The sequence below is a fragment of the Chrysochloris asiatica genome, unplaced genomic scaffold (assembly GCF_000296735.1).
Source record: "Chrysochloris asiatica unplaced genomic scaffold, ChrAsi1.0 scaffold00117, whole genome shotgun sequence".
Classification (NCBI taxonomy): domain Eukaryota; kingdom Metazoa; phylum Chordata; class Mammalia; order Afrosoricida; family Chrysochloridae; genus Chrysochloris; species Chrysochloris asiatica.
The window spans coordinates 3,976,262-3,994,088 of record NW_006408635.1 but is presented as its reverse complement, the minus strand read 5'-3'; positions in this window follow the sequence as shown (position 1 = coordinate 3,994,088).

The following is a 17,827-nucleotide window of genomic DNA, read 5'->3' as shown; positions in this document are numbered from 1 at the left end:
AAATAAACATTTGAAGGGTGCATACATATTTGAAATACTATACTTGAAAGTTACATGTGGGTAAAAAGTCTTAATTTTAATAAGTTTTCATTTATCACTTGTTGATTTTATAGTTATTGATCTTTATGTTTTGTTTAATAACTCCCTTTCTACTTCAAGAATCAAAAATTATGTTCCCATATCATATTTTGGAGTCCTGGATGATGCCATAGGATGAGCACTAGACTGCTAACCACAAGGTAAGTGGTGCAAACCCACGAGTTGCTCCTTGAAAATCCTGTACAGGGTCACTATGAGTTGGAACTGACTCACTGGCACTTAACAACAACACGTCATATTTTAAACTTCCAATGATTTATTTTCAAATCTAGATATTTAATCCATGCAAGGTATGAGAAGGGATACAAATTTGCTTCTTTCCACATGAATAATCAATTTTTTCAGCCCTGCTTATGAAAAACTCCATCTTTTTCCACTCATCTGTAATACCACATCTGTAATATGTCAAGTTACCCTAAATATGTGGTTCTGTTTCTCTCTATAAATGTCACATTGTATATAAATGTATTAAATATCTATATTTGAAAAAGTCATAGCTTTATAAATAATTTTGATATCTGTTAAGCCATATTCCCTTACATTTTTCTTCTTAAAGAATATCTTTGTCACTATTGGTACTTTTGTTCTTTATAAATGTTAGAAACTGCTTTTCAAGCACGAAAACCCTTGTTGGAAATTTGACTACAATGACATCAAACCAATGTATCAATTGATATATTTGCAAAGCTGAATCCCAATACTCTTGAGCACAGATTGTCTCTCCATTTATTCATATCATATTTAATTGTCTTTAAAGTTTTATAATATTTCCAAAGTTTCCTTTTCTTCTAGATACCCTATACCAAGATAAGAATGGTTTCAATCCTAGTTTGCCAAAGAACTTTTATCATGAATGGATATTTGGTTTTATACAATGCACGTTCTGTGTCTATTGAGAAAGTTATGTCTTCTTTCTTTCATTTGCTAATATGTGGACTTATCTTTGAATGTAAAATGGTCTTGTGATAAACATGATTTGTCTTTGATATTTTATTTTCTTTGTTACTAAGTTTACAGCAGTAAATAAAACAGTGTCTTTGGCTTCATGGAAATTATGTTCTGTTGTGTAGAAGGGAAGGGCAAATTATAAACAGAGAAAGCTAAATGTGTTATTGGTGGTGGTGGGGTTAAGTGCTGCTGAGTTGGTTCCGACTCATAATAACCTTATATACAAGAGAACGAAATGCTGCCTGGTCCTGTGCCATCTTGAAAATCATTGTTCAGCTTGAGCCCATTGCTGCTGCTACTGTGACAATTAATCTTGTTAGAGAGTTTCGTCTTTGTCACTGATCCTCCACTCTACCAAGCATGATGTCTTTATCCAGGGACTGGTCCCTTCTGATCGTATATCCGAAGTATGAGAGATGAAGTCTGGCCATCCTGGCATCTAAGAAGCATTTTAGTTGTACTTCTTCCAACACAGACTTGTTTGTTCTTCTGGCAGTCCGTGGTACATGTAATACTCTTCTCCAACACCATAACACAAATACATCAATTCTTCTATGGCCTTTCCTAGTCATTCTCCAATTTCACATGCATGTGAGGCTGTTGAAAATACCATCTCTTGGGTCAGTCACACCTTAGTCCTCAAATTGACATCTTTGCTCTTGAACACTTTAAAGAGGTCTTGTGCCACAGATTTGCCTGATGCAATACATCATTCGATTTCTTGACTGCTGCTTCCATGTGTATTGATGGTAGATACAAGAAAAATAAAGTCTTTGGGACTTCAGCCTTTTCTCCATTTATCATGATGTTATTTATCGGTCCAGGAGTCCTGGCATGGCATTGTAGGATAAGGACCAGGTCGGTTCGATCTGTAAGATCAATAGTTCAAACTCACCAGCCACTCATTGGAAACACTATAAAGAGTGGCTCTGAGTTGGAACTGTCTCGATGGCACTTAAGAACAATTTATTGGTTCAGTAGCAAGGATTTTTGTTGTTGTTTTTTTACATTGAGGTGAAGCCATACTAAAGGCTGTGCTCTTTGCTTTCTTTAGTCTGTCAGTTTGTCCTGCTGCAGTGGCTTGTGTGTTGCTGTGATGCTGAAAGCTATGTCACTTGTATATACACCCATGGTGGACAAGTTTCAGCTTCCAGACTAAAACAGACTAGGAAGAAGGAGAGGCTGACTACTTCTGAATGGGTAGCCACAGAAAACCTTATGAATAGCAGTGAAACTCTTTCATAGAGCAGTAGTGTATTGAATACTGAAACATGACGAATAGCACCTGAATATTGTCAGATACAGAGTTGCAAGATGAGCCCCTCAGGTTGGAAGTCACTCAAGATACAACTGAGAAAGAGCTGCCTCCTCAAAGTAGAGCTGACAATAATGACATGAATGGAATAAAGCTTTCGGAAACAAGGGGCACAACTCAAATTGAGGAGAAACAGCTGTAAACATCCATTAATAATCAAAACATGGAATGTATGAACTATGAATCAATGAAAATTAGAAGTTGTCAAAAATGAAACAGAACGCGTGAAGATCAGTATCCTAGGCATTAGTGAGCTGAAATGGGCTGGCACGGGCCATTTTGGATCTGACAATCATATGTCATTTACTGTACTGGGAATGACAAATTGAAGAGGAATGGCATTGTAAAACAAAAAAGTACATCAAGAATATAAGAGTTGGAAGGTTGCATGCTATACAAAATGGCTGCTGAACTGAACAAGAATTCCTTCAGCTACTGTTTGTTTCCTACTTCTTAAAGATGCTCTTTAGTCATCTTTGTTTAAGTAAACAGTAAGGGAATAAACAGTTTTGTTCAAGTAAATTTGTTGCATTAATTTAATGATATCACTATTAAAAAAAGGACACCTAGAGGGTAGTTATGTGGTCTACCAGTAACAGGACCTTAGTATCTTTCAATATTTATATACAAGTTTATCCTCTTAACATTAGCCATGAAATAACTGTCCCCTAGGCTCCTCTGGCTGTGGCAGATAAAGCAAGAATATCTTTCTGTGCTCTGGCCTTGGATCCTGGGGCTGCATACAGCAGAAGTTCGTAGCAGAATGTAGCCTCCAGGCTCTATCACTGAAGAAGATGTAATCAGATGAACACATAGCACTTCACATGGTAGAAGTCAAGTGTGTTTCCAAGCAGGAAAGCAATGAACAGTTGTGAATGTGAGAAAGGAAGGGATGGTTAAAATAGGCTGAATTGGGAAATAGATTCAAAAGAACTGTGTGACCCAAAGCGAATTATCTTCACAGCTGGCTGTCTGATAAGATGGAAGAGAATCACAGAGCATCTCCCATGATGCAGGCTTCCTTCCTCAGGGAAGCTTCCAAACATCTCCATCGAGGGCCTTCCAGAGAACAAACACATCACTCTTGGAAGAAATACATCCAGAAGGCTCTTTAGAAGCAAGGATGGTGAGTCTTCATCTCTCATACTTTGGACATTCTATCAGGAGGAACCAGACCCTGGAGAAGGATATTCTTGGTAAGGTAGTTGTTACGTGTTGTTCAGTCAGTTCTGATTCATACCAACCCTGTCTAGGGTATCTAAGGAGTTTGAACTGCTGATCTTGCTGTTAGTAGTCAAGTTCTTATACTACAGTGCCACCAGGACTCCTGATAAGGTAGCGGGTTAGCAAAAAAGAAGGAACCCTTCCATGAGATGGATTGGCATAGTGGCTGCAACAATGAACTCAAATGTATGATGTGAGGATGGCTCAAGACTGGTTTCATTTTGTAGGGCTGCTATGAATTGGAACTGTCTCGATAGCACTTAAGAACAACCTTTATTGGTTCAGCAGTGAGGATTGTTGTTTTTTTTACAAAAAAAAAAAAAAAGAACACCACTGAACTGATGCCACAGCACCTAACAACAGAGATTTTAGAAGAGAAGATGAAAACGATGGCTTGCTTTGTCTGGAGGAATGTTGGATCTTCTAAAATCAGGGAGGTGGCTCTTGGAGAAGAGTCCCTGGGAGGTGCAAATGGTTATCTTGCTTAATTACTAACCTAGAGATTGACGGTTCAAATCCACTCTGAGATATGTCCGAAGAAAGGCCTGGTGATTTGCTTCTGAAAACTCAGCCATTGAAATCCCTAGGGAACACAGTTTTCTGACCCACATGGGGTCAACTCAAGCAGCTGGCTGTCCTGGGAGAAGAGAGCTATGCAACTCTTAGGGTCTCATCACCACCAGGGCACTTCTGAGTATGAACTGAAAGTGCCTTTGGAAGATAGACACTTGCTTTTGGGCAGCTGAAGAAGCTGTTGGTGGTGAAGAATTAGAAGGAACAGATTGGGCTGAGATAGTGGAGTGAGACTAGAGGAAAGAAGGTACCATGATAACAGACAAAGAAGAGCTGGGAGAGGCACAGAGAGGAGCCCAGGAGGAACTCAGACAGAGCCGAGCAGTGTGGTGTGGAGGTCATCAACAGAGCAATCCTAAAACGTCTGAAGCCTGACAGCTACTCCAATAGCAGTACCTAGTAATCACATTGGAGTCCTGGTATGGCGCTGTGGATTAATGCGCTGCACAGCAAGGTTCATTTGAACTGCAAGATTGGGGGTTCAAACCCACCAGCTGCTCCTCAGAGACCCTGTACAGGGTTGCTATAAATCAGAACCACCTCAACGACACTTAACAAGAAGTAATAGAATCATTACTTGCTGGTCAAATTGACTTAAGCTTAAATTCTGTGTCTGATTTAACTAGCTGTACGTTTTTAGATCCCTGATGTGATGCTGTAGAATAAGCATTAGAAAGCAAGGTCGGTTTGAGCTACAAGGTTGGTGGTTCAAACCCACCAGCCACTCCTGGGAAACCCTGTACAGGGTTGCAATGAGTCAGAACCAACTTGTTGGCACTAAACAACAACATGGCTTTAAGTTTACTAGTAAACTTTTAAAAATAATTAATTGTTTATTGTTGTTGCTAAGAATATACACAGCATAACATACACAAATTCAATAATTTTCACATGTACAATCCAGTGAAATTGGTGACATTCTACTAGTTATGAAAGCATTTTCACCTTACTTTTCTGAACCGCTGCCCCCATTAACATAAACTCACTGCCCCTAAGTTTCTTATCTAATAATTTTAATTGCTTTTCTCAGTTTGATCTCAAATAGTTAGCTCTTAAAATAGAAAAATGCTCAAGATAGATATTGTTCACTATTTTGGATAAACTATTTGGTTCCAGATTTACATTTTAAAGATTATCCCAGGGCAAAGGTCTGTGGATTCATTCAGCTTCTATGGTTCCAGAATTCTGGATTCCATGAAAATGTGAAATTCTGTGCTGCATTTTCTTCCTTTTGATCAGGATTCTTCTGTGAAACCTTTGATCAAAACCTTCAGTAATTGTTAGCTGGCAACATCTGGTTCTTCTGATCTCAAACAGGGAGTTTTTCCATGGAGATAATTAGACAGACATCATCCCATATACCCCTCATCTTCCTCTGTTCCGCTAGTATGGCTGCTTGTAAGTTTTGAAGACCCCAGAAATGACACAGAAAAATATGCCTAAAACTGAGGCTCTAAACCTGATATTAGGAGAATTAACTGGAATGTCCCATGGAACCATGACCCTAAACCTCCAAGTCTCAAGTTTCTGATTTTTTCAATCATCTTTGTGATGTGTTGTGAGTCTGATGTGACACAATTCCCATCAAATAATAGCCATAATGCTCATCCACAAAATAGTTCAATACATAATATCAATTAAAACTCATTCAATTAACCATAGGTCATGCTTACCTCAGATGGCAGAGGAAGGAGGAGAGGTGCTATCCACAGGTGCACAGTAAGATGAATATTGTTGTTTTAAGTTTCCTCTGTGTCAGCCTTGAACTCATGGTGATCCCATACACAATAGAACAAAACACTGCCCCATCCTGTACAACCTCATGACTAGCTGTGAATCAGATCTTTATGATCCATAGGGTTATTATTGGTTGGGTTTCAAAAGTACATTTTCAGAAGTAAGTTTCAGATGGGCTTTTCTATGTAAGCCATCTTAGTCTGGAAGCTCCACTAACACCTGCTCTACGTCATAGCAACACACAAGTCTCCACTGATAGACAGGCACCATCTGAGCATGAGTGGAACCAGGCAGGTGTCCACACATGAGACCATGTGTCAAACAAACCATTCATTTCTACATTCACCTTAACCCAGCCCTCATGGCTTAGATCTGCAGAGGTCATCCAAGCCACGCCATCTAAGCTCTAACTCAGTGCTGGTACCTAGGTAGCCTCGCTATTTCCTTTCTTCATCTTAGATGTCTCCAGCATAAAGGAATTAATGGCTATAGCACAGCCATCCTGTGGCCATCATCTGTAGTTATTAGAACATTCTTCCTTAGGCTGAGTTGAATTCACCTTCCTGCTACTTGATTCAGCTCCCCTGGAGCAACACAAAATTAAGACCATTCCACTCTTGCATGTGCACCCCTAATCTCACAAGATGCTTCCTTCCACTGTCAGTTCCTGTCAAGGGTTGGCTTAAAACAACAAGGAAAAGGGAAACCTCAGGGGATGCTTTTATTACTAGAACTCTTCAAATTGATTTATAGGGGACATTTAATGGGAGCAGGAATTGAAATTGAACTTGACTCAATTTAGAGCAGAGGATTTTTATTAAACTACCAGAAGGAGCTGCAATATATTTTAAAGACTATAAAAAGATGCAAGCCCTGCCCTTAAGGAGCTTAAAATCAGACTGCTTTAGCCATGTTAATTAGCCATGCTAATAACAGAGCAGGAAAGTGTGGGTAAACAAAGAACTGAAGTCATATTAAAACAAAAACAAAACACGCTGTGTATCTACATATGTTAAAGCTAAAGGTGATTTTTTTTTTTTTTAATTAAAGCGATTTACTATTTCATTATAGAAGTACTTTATGGTTAGTGTAGAAAAAAGTAAGAAAATTGGCAAAAAAGGAAAAAGCTGCAAAAATGCATACTTGACCACCCAGATGTAACCAACGTTAACTCCGTGGGATATATGCTGTTAGATTGTTTTTATAGATGTGGGTATTTTTGTAAAAAATTATACAGTACATGCTATTTCATAAATTGGCTTTTTTACTACATTATTATGAGGATTTGTGTTAATAAATATTCATTTGCAGAGTTTTTAATGGCTAATTATTATTTCATTAAAAGGCTTTTATTTACCAAATTGCCTATAGTTGGCCATTCTGGTTGTTTCAATTAAAAAAAAAAAAAAAAAGCATAAATAGCATTCTGCTAACTAATGCTTTATATATAATTAATTTTTTCCTCAAAATATGTTTCTGATGTGCAATTGGTAAGTCCCAGCCAATGAACATTTTAAGCCTTTTGATACACAATGCCCCACCAAATTCTAGAATGATCATACCATACAGAATTGTTGTTGTTGAGTGCTGTTCAATAGGCTCTGGCCCATAGCAACCCTGTGTAGAATATCCGAGGAGCAACTGGTAGGTTTGAACTGCCAACCTTGCCTTTCAAACTAACCTTGCAGTCCAGTGCATGATCCTGAAGTGCAACCCCAGGACTCCGACTTATAGTGAACTTACGCAGCACAGGATGAAATGCCACCCAGTTCTGTGCCATTCTCACAATTGCTTTTCTGTTTGATCCCATTATTGCAGGACTGTGTTAATCCATCTTGTGGGAGGTCTTTCTCTTCTATGTGGACGCTCCCCTTTACCAAATCTGCTGCCCTTCTTCAGTGCCTAGTTCTTTCTGACAAAGTGTTCAAAGTCTGAGAGAAGTCTCACCATCATCACTTCTAAGGAGAAACCCAGCTATACTGTCTTCCCAAACAGATTTGTTCATTCTTCTGGAAGTCCATGCTATGGTCAATATTGTTTGTCAACACCATAATCTAAATATATGAGTTCTTCCGTAGTCTTCTTTATTCACTGTCTAGCTGTCACATATGCATATGGTGACTGAAAATACTACACCTTAGGCCAGATGTAACTTACTCCCAAAGTGACGTCTTTGCTGTTTAGTTGGACACTTTAAAGATGTCTATTGCAGCAGATTTGCCCAATGCAATTCATTGTTTGATTTATTGATGACCGTTTCTATGAGTGTAGACTGTGGATCCAAGTAAAATCAAGTTTTTGACAACTTCCATCTTCTCTCCAATTATCATGATGTTACTTACTGGTCCAGTTGTGAGAATTTCATTTTCTTTACACAGAGTTCCAATTCATACTGAATGAAGGCTGTAATCATTAATATTCATTAGTGAATACATATCACAGGTTGTTAATGAGCCTCCCTTCAATTCTGGTGCCATATTTTTCTTCATATAATTCAGCTTCTCAGATGACTTGCTCAGCATATAGATTGAGTAAATACGGTGAAATGATACAACCCTGATGAACAGCTTTCCTGAATTTAAACCATTCAGTATCGAGTTGTTGTGTTTGAACATCTGCCTCTTAGGTTATGTACAAAACAGAGTATAAATGACAATTTTCCCTTCACTTACCGATGGCCTAACTATTGTTACTTTTTTATTTTTTAACATCTATCAATATAAATGGTGACAAATAATATGTTATTGTTTTAACTGGATTTCTTGAATGGCTAAAATCTAGGGGTCTTTGAAAATAATTATTTGCCAGTCAATATCTTCCTTCATGCATTGTGTATTTTTATATGGGACATAAGTATATATTTTTTTATTCAACAAGTATTTCCTAAGAAGCTACTATGTGCCATACATGATTCTGGCGGCTGGGAATGCATCCATGGACAAAACATAGAAGGAAAACTCCTTCTCTCCTGGAACTTATGTTCTTGCAGCAGTCTATAAATCTATATCCCAAAAGTTTTGACATATTAGGGACATTGATATATTTATTACGGCATGGACATTTTTTCTGTATTTAGAAGAGATGTATGTGAGGTCAGAGTGGCATAGGATATTTTATAAAGCATAAAATGGAGGAGGCCCTTCTTGTTGTTAAATGCTGTTGATTGAGTTCTGACTCATAGAGACCCTGTGTAAGGTTTTTAAGGAGCAACTGACAGGTTTGAACCACCAACCTTGTAGTTAGCAGTCCATTTCTGGATTTAAAAAAAATTAAGACATTCAGGACCAGCATAGCTTCTCTGATCCCAGTCCAGTATCTTGTTCATTAAGTGAAAACAATGCTCTTTTTAGTTTGCTAGGTTTATTTCTTTTTTTTTTTATTTCTCCATTATGAAAATCCCAGGATTTATTTAGGACTTTTCTGTACACTAGAGTGTCTAGGTGGTTCAAATGGCTTGTAGTCAGCTACCAACCAAATGACTGCCTGCTTGAACCCACCCAGTGGCACCCCAGAATGGAGACCAGACCACCTGCTTCTGCCAATATCACAGGGAACCCTGTGAATCTAAGTTCTACTCTTTAACACGTGTGGTCATCATGAGTTGAAAGAAACTCAGCACCGATGAGTCTGTTGTCTGTTTGTTTCTATGCTCAGTTCTAAACATCACCCATTAAACAGATAAGAAGCTGAGGCTCTGAGTATGTAAGTCATCCGTGGTCTCAGAACTGGCAAATACACATCTGCTGGATTGCAAAGGCGACCCCTGTACCGCCCCATCTCTAGTGCACTGCCAATGCAGCTACTGATATGAATGTAGGTAGGAAAGAGGGAGACCAAGGAAAAGCAAGGTGGCGTCCTTCTGAAGTGCTGCTGGTGCGGCTGATCCTCCTGTGTTGTGAATCCCAGTAAAACAGGAGGTGTGGCAAGCTCAGTCCATGTAGACAGAGCAGCATGTGGCTGAAGTGGGAAGGTTGCAGGGGAGTCTTTGGAGATCTCATCGTGCCCATTTCACAATGTCGGAGTACTCAGTGAGTTATGTAAACATGACTTACTTTTCCATCATGTACTTACTCACTTTCATATCACGACGAGACCCATGTTTATAGAAACATGGGTCTCGTCGTGATATGAAACTCTCCACTACAGATTAGTGACTAAGCCTGTGTGTACCTTGCTTATTGAATAATTCACTCCTCTCATTTCTTCTCTTCCTCAACCACTCACTGTTCAGCTTCCTGTGCCCTCAGTTCTCGCTCCACCCTCACACAAAACCTCTCTTTCATTTCTCTGGCCTATGAAAGTGTAAATGACATTCCAGTAAAGTGAAGGGTTAGGCATGCAACCAGCATGTGACATTTCCATTCTTACACACGTTAGAATCTCAGACTAAAGAGATTAAGCACTAATTGGAATTGCAGACATCCACTTACTTTTGGAATAAGAAAGATGTTCTCCCATCCTCCCTCTCTACCTACCCCCATTCCATCCTTCTTTCCTTCTGTCTCTGTCTCCCTCTCTCTTTATTGTAAATGCTTTAAATGGAGTATGTGATTGAGACTCAACTATCCTTCCCCATCACCTAAGCAAGTTTACTTTTAGGACAAAATCGTTTGTCAAAATTTTGATGTTACATCAAAGTGTGTGTCCAGACTGAAGAGGGTAAAATCGGTTGAGTGAGACAGACCCAGGGCCTCAGACTCCTCTGCTTCTTTCTCAGGAATTGATGAGCTCTCTGTCAGCCTTTCTCACCCAGGTCTCAGCCTAACCCAAGACTGGATATCAAGGCCTCCTTGAGCACCCTTAGCTGAAGCCCTTTAACTATAGAGGTGTCACCTCAGTTGGTAGAACCCAGAGCAGGTGGGAGATATCAGTAATGTACAGGAAGAACGGACCATCCGAGATATAAGCCAATCAAACTCTACAGTCAGAATCATTCCTCTGTGAGCTACAAGTATCACCAAGACCTTTCTCAGAGGTACGGGCCTGCAGATAATATTGACTTAGTGTATAGTCAAAAGGATATAGGAAAGAACTCTAGGGTATAGAGAATTGCAGACTGGTGGAAAGCAAACATAGTGATTTGTCAGGTTTATCACAGTCTTGTAAAAAGCTGTATTTATTTAGACCTAATTATAGAATTTATAGGGAAAACTTTCAGAACCTATGAAAACAGCCCAGGTAAGCATCTTAGTATATTTCTCATCACTTTCAAGAAGCACATATTCTGCTTCCTTAAGCCTTGTGTATGAGATGAGTCAAATGAACACAATCCAGGTACCCAAAAAGAGAAAATTTTGAAATGAATAAACTCAAAGGACATTGGAGCAGCAGAATAAGTAAGTACAGAAACAAGGGCAAAATGATCCTGAGCACAAATGTAACTCGTATGTAATGAGGCAGGAAGGAGCTAAATGATGTAAAAGTGCTGAAAAGGACATTTTGCCTCGGAAGCAGGCGTTTTATGTCTGAGGCAGCTTTTGCATATTGAGTTCAACCATTTTGTTTCTGGAGAGAAGAAGAAGGTTATTTCCTATTTAAGGGTCACCTGTACAAAAAGTCATAGGAAACTAAACAGCCTGTTTGTTCTTGAGGGATCAACTTTCAGGGAGCCATGGTCACAGGCAGCATTGCCTCTATTCAGAGCCTTTAGGTGGCATCTGCTATCGCGCTGGACAACCTTCTCAATGAGCCTGGAGAGCCACAGAAATCAGAGAATGTGCAGGGACTGTCTGTGACCATAGTGGTGAGTGAAGCTCATGTAGCCAACAACACACACACAAAAATATATGTGACCAGATGGAAATCCATCAAATAAACTGACATAGAGCCAGTGGTGGGATTCCTGTAACAGTCTGATGGCTAAGACTGGTTCCTGCTGGTCTGGTTGTTGCTGTTAGAATCTATCGAGTTGTTATGTTTGAGCCCACTGTTGTAGCCACTGAGTCAATTCATCTCTTTGAAGGTCTTCCTCTTTTTCATTGACCTGCCTCTTTACCCAACATGATGTCCTTCTCCAGGGACAATTGTCTCCTGATAGCAAGATGAAAGTTTGATTGGTATGTCATGGAATCAGTTCCTACTCATAGAAACCCTTGTTGAGGTTTCCAAAGTTGTAAATCTTTACAGGAACCGAAAGCCTCATCTTTCTCCCACAGAAAGACTGGTAGATTCAAACTGCTGACCTTGCAGTTAGCAGCCCAGCTTGTAATCCACTATGCTACCAGAGCTTGAAAGTAAGTGAAACAAAGTCTTACCACCCTTGATTTCAATTAGCATTCTGACTGTACTTCTTGCTAGACAGATTATTTATTCTGGCAGCCCATCGTACTTTCAAAATTCTTCACCAATACTACAATTTTTTCCAGTATTCCTTACTGTCCAGTTTTGACATGAATATGAGGCAATTGAAAAGACCATATTTTGGGTCAGGTGCACCTGAGTTTTCAAAGTTACATCTTTGTTCTTTGATACTTTACAGAAGTCTTTGGCAGTAGATCTGACCAATGCAATATGCCATTAGGTTTCTTGATTGCTGTTTCCATGAGTGTTTATTTTGGATCCAAGTAAAATTAAATCCTTGACAACTTCAATATAGTCTTCATTATCATGATGTTGTATATTGGTTCAGTTGTGAGGATTTCTGTTTTCTTTACACTGAATTGTAATTCATACTGAAGGCTGCATCCTTTGATCTTCATCAGCCAAGTGTTTTGAGACTTCTTTGATTTCACTTAATAGTGTGTGTCATATGCATACTGCAGATTGTTAATGAATCTTCCTCAAATCCTGATACCACATTCTTCTTCATACAGTCCAGCTTCTATGGCTATTTGGTCATAGTACAGACTGAATAAGTATGGTGATACAGCTTGACACACACCTTTCCTTATTTTAAACTATACAGTATCCCCTTGTTGTGTTTGAACTACAGCTTCTTGACCTATGAACAGGTTCCCCATGAGCACAATTAAGTGTTCTGGAATTTTCATTCTTTATAATGCAATCCATAGTTTGCTATAATTCACATGGTGTAATTCCAATGTGTGTTTAATAAAACACAAGTAAACAGCTTCCTATGAAGAAACGTTTGACATCAGCAATGGCATCCCTCCTCCAAGTCCCTTCAGAATCTGACTTGAACTTCTGTGAGCTCTTGTGAATGTACTACAGCATTTTTGAGTTATCTTCCACAAAAGTTTACTTGCATGTGATGTTAATAATATTTTTTTGTTAATTTTTACATTCTGTTGGGTCATCCTTCTTTGAAATGGGCACAAATACAAGTCCATTGGCCAGGTAGCTGTCTTCCACATTTCTTCACAGTACGTGCTTCCAATGATGCCACATTCTGCATCAGTTGGCTTTCCATCTCTTCTTGGAGTCCTGTTTGTCACCAATGTTTTACTGCTATCAGTTCTCAATCATATGTTCCCTTTTTAAAATAATTGAGCATCAACAAATTATGTTTGGTCCAGTGATTCTCTGACTTTCACCCATCTTCTTTTGTTACTGTTCGATATTTTGCAGACAAAATCCTTTAACATTACAACTCATGGCTTGAAGTTTTTCTTCAGTTCATTTTGTCTTCTAACTCCAGACCTTTGCACATTTCAATATAATATTTATTTTCTTGAGCTGCTCTTTGAGATTTTATGTTCAGCTCTTTTACTTCATTTCTTACAGTCATTCTAACTCCTCTATATTCAAGTTCAAGTTTCACAGTCTCTTCTGACATTCCCTTTGGTCTTTTCTTTCTGGCCTGCCTATTTAATGACCTTCTGGTTTCTTCATGTATGATAGTCTTGATACCATCCCACAACTCGTCTGGTCTTTGACCATTAGTGTTCAGTGCCTCAGATCTGTTGTTGAGATTGTCTCTAAATTCAGATAGGATATATGCAAGGTTGTTTTTGACTCTTGTAGATTAAAAAAAAAATTTCTTCATCTTTAACCTAAACTTGCATATAAGCAATTGACTGTCTATTAACAGCCCCTGGACTTGTTTTGGCTGGTATGGTGCTGTGGGTTAATACACTGGACTGCAAATTGTTTTGAACTGCGAGGTCAGCAGTTCAAGCTCCCCAGCCACTCCTTGGAAACCCTATATAGGGTTGCTATGGGTCAGAACTGACTCTATGACACTTAATAACAACAACAAATCATCTTTTTCCCACAAAAATGTAGTCAATTTGATTCCTGCATTTTGCGTCTTGTAAAGTCCGCGAGTGCTGTCACCATCAATGTTGTTGGAAAAAGATATTTGCGATGAATAAGACATTGGACTTACAAAATCCTACCATGCAGTTTCCAGCATCATTTCTATCACTAAGGTCATTTTTACCAACGGCCAATCCTTCTTCTTTGTTTCCGACTTTCATATCCTAGTTGTTGTTGTCAGGTGCCATCAAGTCGGAACCGATTCACAGCGACCCCATGCACAGCAGAACGAAATAATGTCCGATCGGGGCCAACCTCACTACCGCTGCCACACTTGACGCCATCAATGATGCCACCTGGCTGATCCATCTCATTAGGGGTCTTCCTCTTTTTCTCTGACCCTCCACCTTACGCAGCATGACATCCTTCTCCAGCGACTGTTCCCTCCGGACAATATGTCCAAAGTCTGAGAGACGAAGCTTAGCCATCCTGGCCTCCAGCATATCCTAGTAGACTATTGTTTTTGTTAATTGCACAGTGACCCTGTATGGGATTTTCATGGTTTTAAATCTTTGTGGGAGCAGAAAGCACTGTCTTTCTACCAGAGAGAAACTGGCAGGCTTTAACTGTGGACCCTGTGGTTTTCAGTCCAGTGCTTATCCTATAAAGTCACAGCACTCTCCAAGTAAACTGTAAACTTTAGTTAATAATAGTGTGTCAGTATTGATTGATCAATTGTAAAAAATGTGCCACCAAAATGTAAGATGTTAATAATAAAAATAGATGCAGGAGAGAGAAGAGTGACCTGACATACATATAATTTCTGCCCAGTTTTCTTTTTTTAACCCAAACTGCTTTAACAATGAATAAATAAATAAAGTTGATTAAACCTTTTAAATATTTTACTTGATGTGGTGAAAATGTTTTGGAAATAGATAGGGATGATGCCTATCCAACATCTTGATTATAGCATGTGCATGTAATGTAATATAATGTTTGTATGAATTCATTGTCACTGAATGGCATACTTAACCATACCTAAAATGACAAATTTTATGTTACAACAATTTGAAATTGTCAGAATAAAATTTAAAAACTATAGTTAAAAGGAAACTAATAAAAGTTATGGCCACAGCCTTCTGCATTGGGGTCATTGTCATAACAAAGGAAATGTGAGATTGGTAATGTTAACCAAGGAGAGGCTGAGGAAGTCCAGGAACAGAGCTGAGACCTGGCTTCTGGGCAGCCTGGACCAAGTGTGTTTACCGATCTCTTTGTGGACTGGTGTCAATCTCAAACTGAATCATACCTGCAGATATACAATATAGTGATAGGTTTGAATTAGTTTACTGGCTGGAAAACCCTCAGATATTTATTTTTTCCCTGTAGTGTTATCTTACCAGATGCTGTCTAGTTGAATCTGACTTACAGTGCCCCCCACATTTGTTAGAATAGAACTGCTCCATGGAGTTTTCAATGGCTAATTTTTCAGAAGTTGATCACCAGGTCTTTCTTATGAGGTACCTTGGGTCGTCTCAAACCTTCAACATTTTCTTTAGCAGTTGAGCACATGAACCAATTTCAACACTTGTATTACTTAGTTCTTCTCCATCCATTTATTTCCAAGGCCCAAGATTAAAGAACCTCATTCAAGGTGAAAATACAAACATTGTGACCCAGGTGGATCAAAAGATTATGTTGCTATGAAGGTCAGGGAGCCCTTAGCCGAGCATGGCAGGCCCCACAGTTTCAGAGCCAGTGCCCACATGGGGAATGCTTTGATGTATGTATTGCCAGATAATTCATACTTATACAAGCAAAACAGAAAGCTTGATATAATGTAACTCATATTGATTTTTGACTGTGCTGTAAAAGCTTGGTATTAATATATAGAAAAGACATTCTCAATAACCCCCAAAACATTTTGTTGCTCTAATAAATGGTTCTTAATGTTTCAAAATCACTTGATTATTCACAGAGGTTTTAGAGTATGTGAAGGGAATTTTTATTAGGAATCATGATTTAAGTTTCTGTTAGCCAGTTTTGTGAGCACCCTGACCTCTTTGTAAACACTACCAGCTGATTTAGAACTAAGTGAAACAAGCAAATAGATTTGTAGTTTTCTCTATGGAGACTTAGAAACTTGTGGGGTTTATTGACTTTTTCAAGGTACATAATCAAAGCTTGGCACCTACACTCATCTAATGGGCCCATGTTTCAAAAGGCCATGGAAGCAAACAGACCATTAAAAGTTCCACAAGTAAATGGGTGCAAATTCATGGATCTTTGTTGACAAGGGGGAGCTTTACTACAGCGCAGGTCTGCAGCAATGGTGTGTCACAAACATGATGGGAATCTGAAGAAATGAGGACTTGAATTGCAGCTGCTGCCGCTGCAGCTACCACTGTGTACCATTGATTTGGTTCTGACTCATCATGACCCTGTATAAGATTTCAGAGGCTGTAAATCCCTGTAGAAGTAGAAAGCCTCATCTTTCTCCCATGGAGTGACTGATGGATTCGAACTGCTGACCTTGCAGTTAGCAACCCACTGCACAACTCCCCATGCCACCACGTCTCCTATGGACATCAGCTGTTGTTGTTAGAAAGTGCGGTCAAGTCAGCTCTGACTCATACTGTTTGTTGTTAGGTGCCATGGAGTTAGTGCCGATTCATAGCAACCCTCTGCACAACAGAACAAAACACTGCCTGGTCCTGGGCTAACCTCACAATTTCTGCCATGCTTGAGTCCATTGATGCTGCCACTTTGCCAATCCATCTCACTGGAGGTCTTCCTCTTTTTTTTCTGACCCTTGACCTTACCAAACATGCTAGTCTTCTCCAGTGACTGGTCCCTCCTGACAATATGTCTGAAGTATGAGAGACGAAGTCTGGCCATCCTGGCCTCCAGGGAGCACTCTGGCTTCACTTCTTCCTACATGGATCTGTTGGTTCTTTTGACAGCCCATGGCACTTTCAATATTCTCCTCCAACACCATAACTCAAATGTATAGCAATCCTGTATTGGGTTTCTAAGGAACAGCTGGTGATCAAAGGATTCCTGGTGACCCAGATAGTTATGCATTTGATGCTAACTGCAAGGTCAGCAGTTTGAACACACCAGCCATGCTGAGGAAGATGACACTATAGGATAAGCACTAGACCACAAGGTGGGTTTGAACAATAAAGTCTGTGGTTTAAACTCAGCAGCTGCTCTCTGGAAACTTAACTAGGATCACTATGAGTAGGGCCTGACTCCACAGTACTTAGTAACAACAAGATTTACAGCCTCTGAAACCCTATAGAGGGCTGTGATGAGTCAAAACTGAGTCAAGTATAAGCAGGCCAAATTAAGAGGTCTCAGGTAAAGAAACCAAAAAGACACAGTTAAAATTTGAAAAAAAGAAAACTAAAAAGAGAGAAGTAACAAGTATGCAGTGAATTAATACGTATGCTGTTGTTATATGCTGTCAAGTCAGTTCAGACTCATAGTAACCCTGTTTGTATCACTCAGGGACTCCCCCACTGAGCAGGGATTACTTAGCCTCCTTTAGGCAGGTTATGGGGTTGTTTCAAAGCCTGACATTGCATGGTGGTGTAGTTGTTGGTGGTGTAGTTATTGTTGGTGTAGTTATTGTTGGTGTAGTTGTTGTTGGTGTAGTTGGTGGTGGTATAGTTGGTGGTATAGTTGGTGGTGGTGTAGTTGTTGTTGGTGTAGTTATTGTTGGTGTCATTGTTGCTGGTGTAGTTGGTGGTGGTGTAGTTGTTGTTTGTG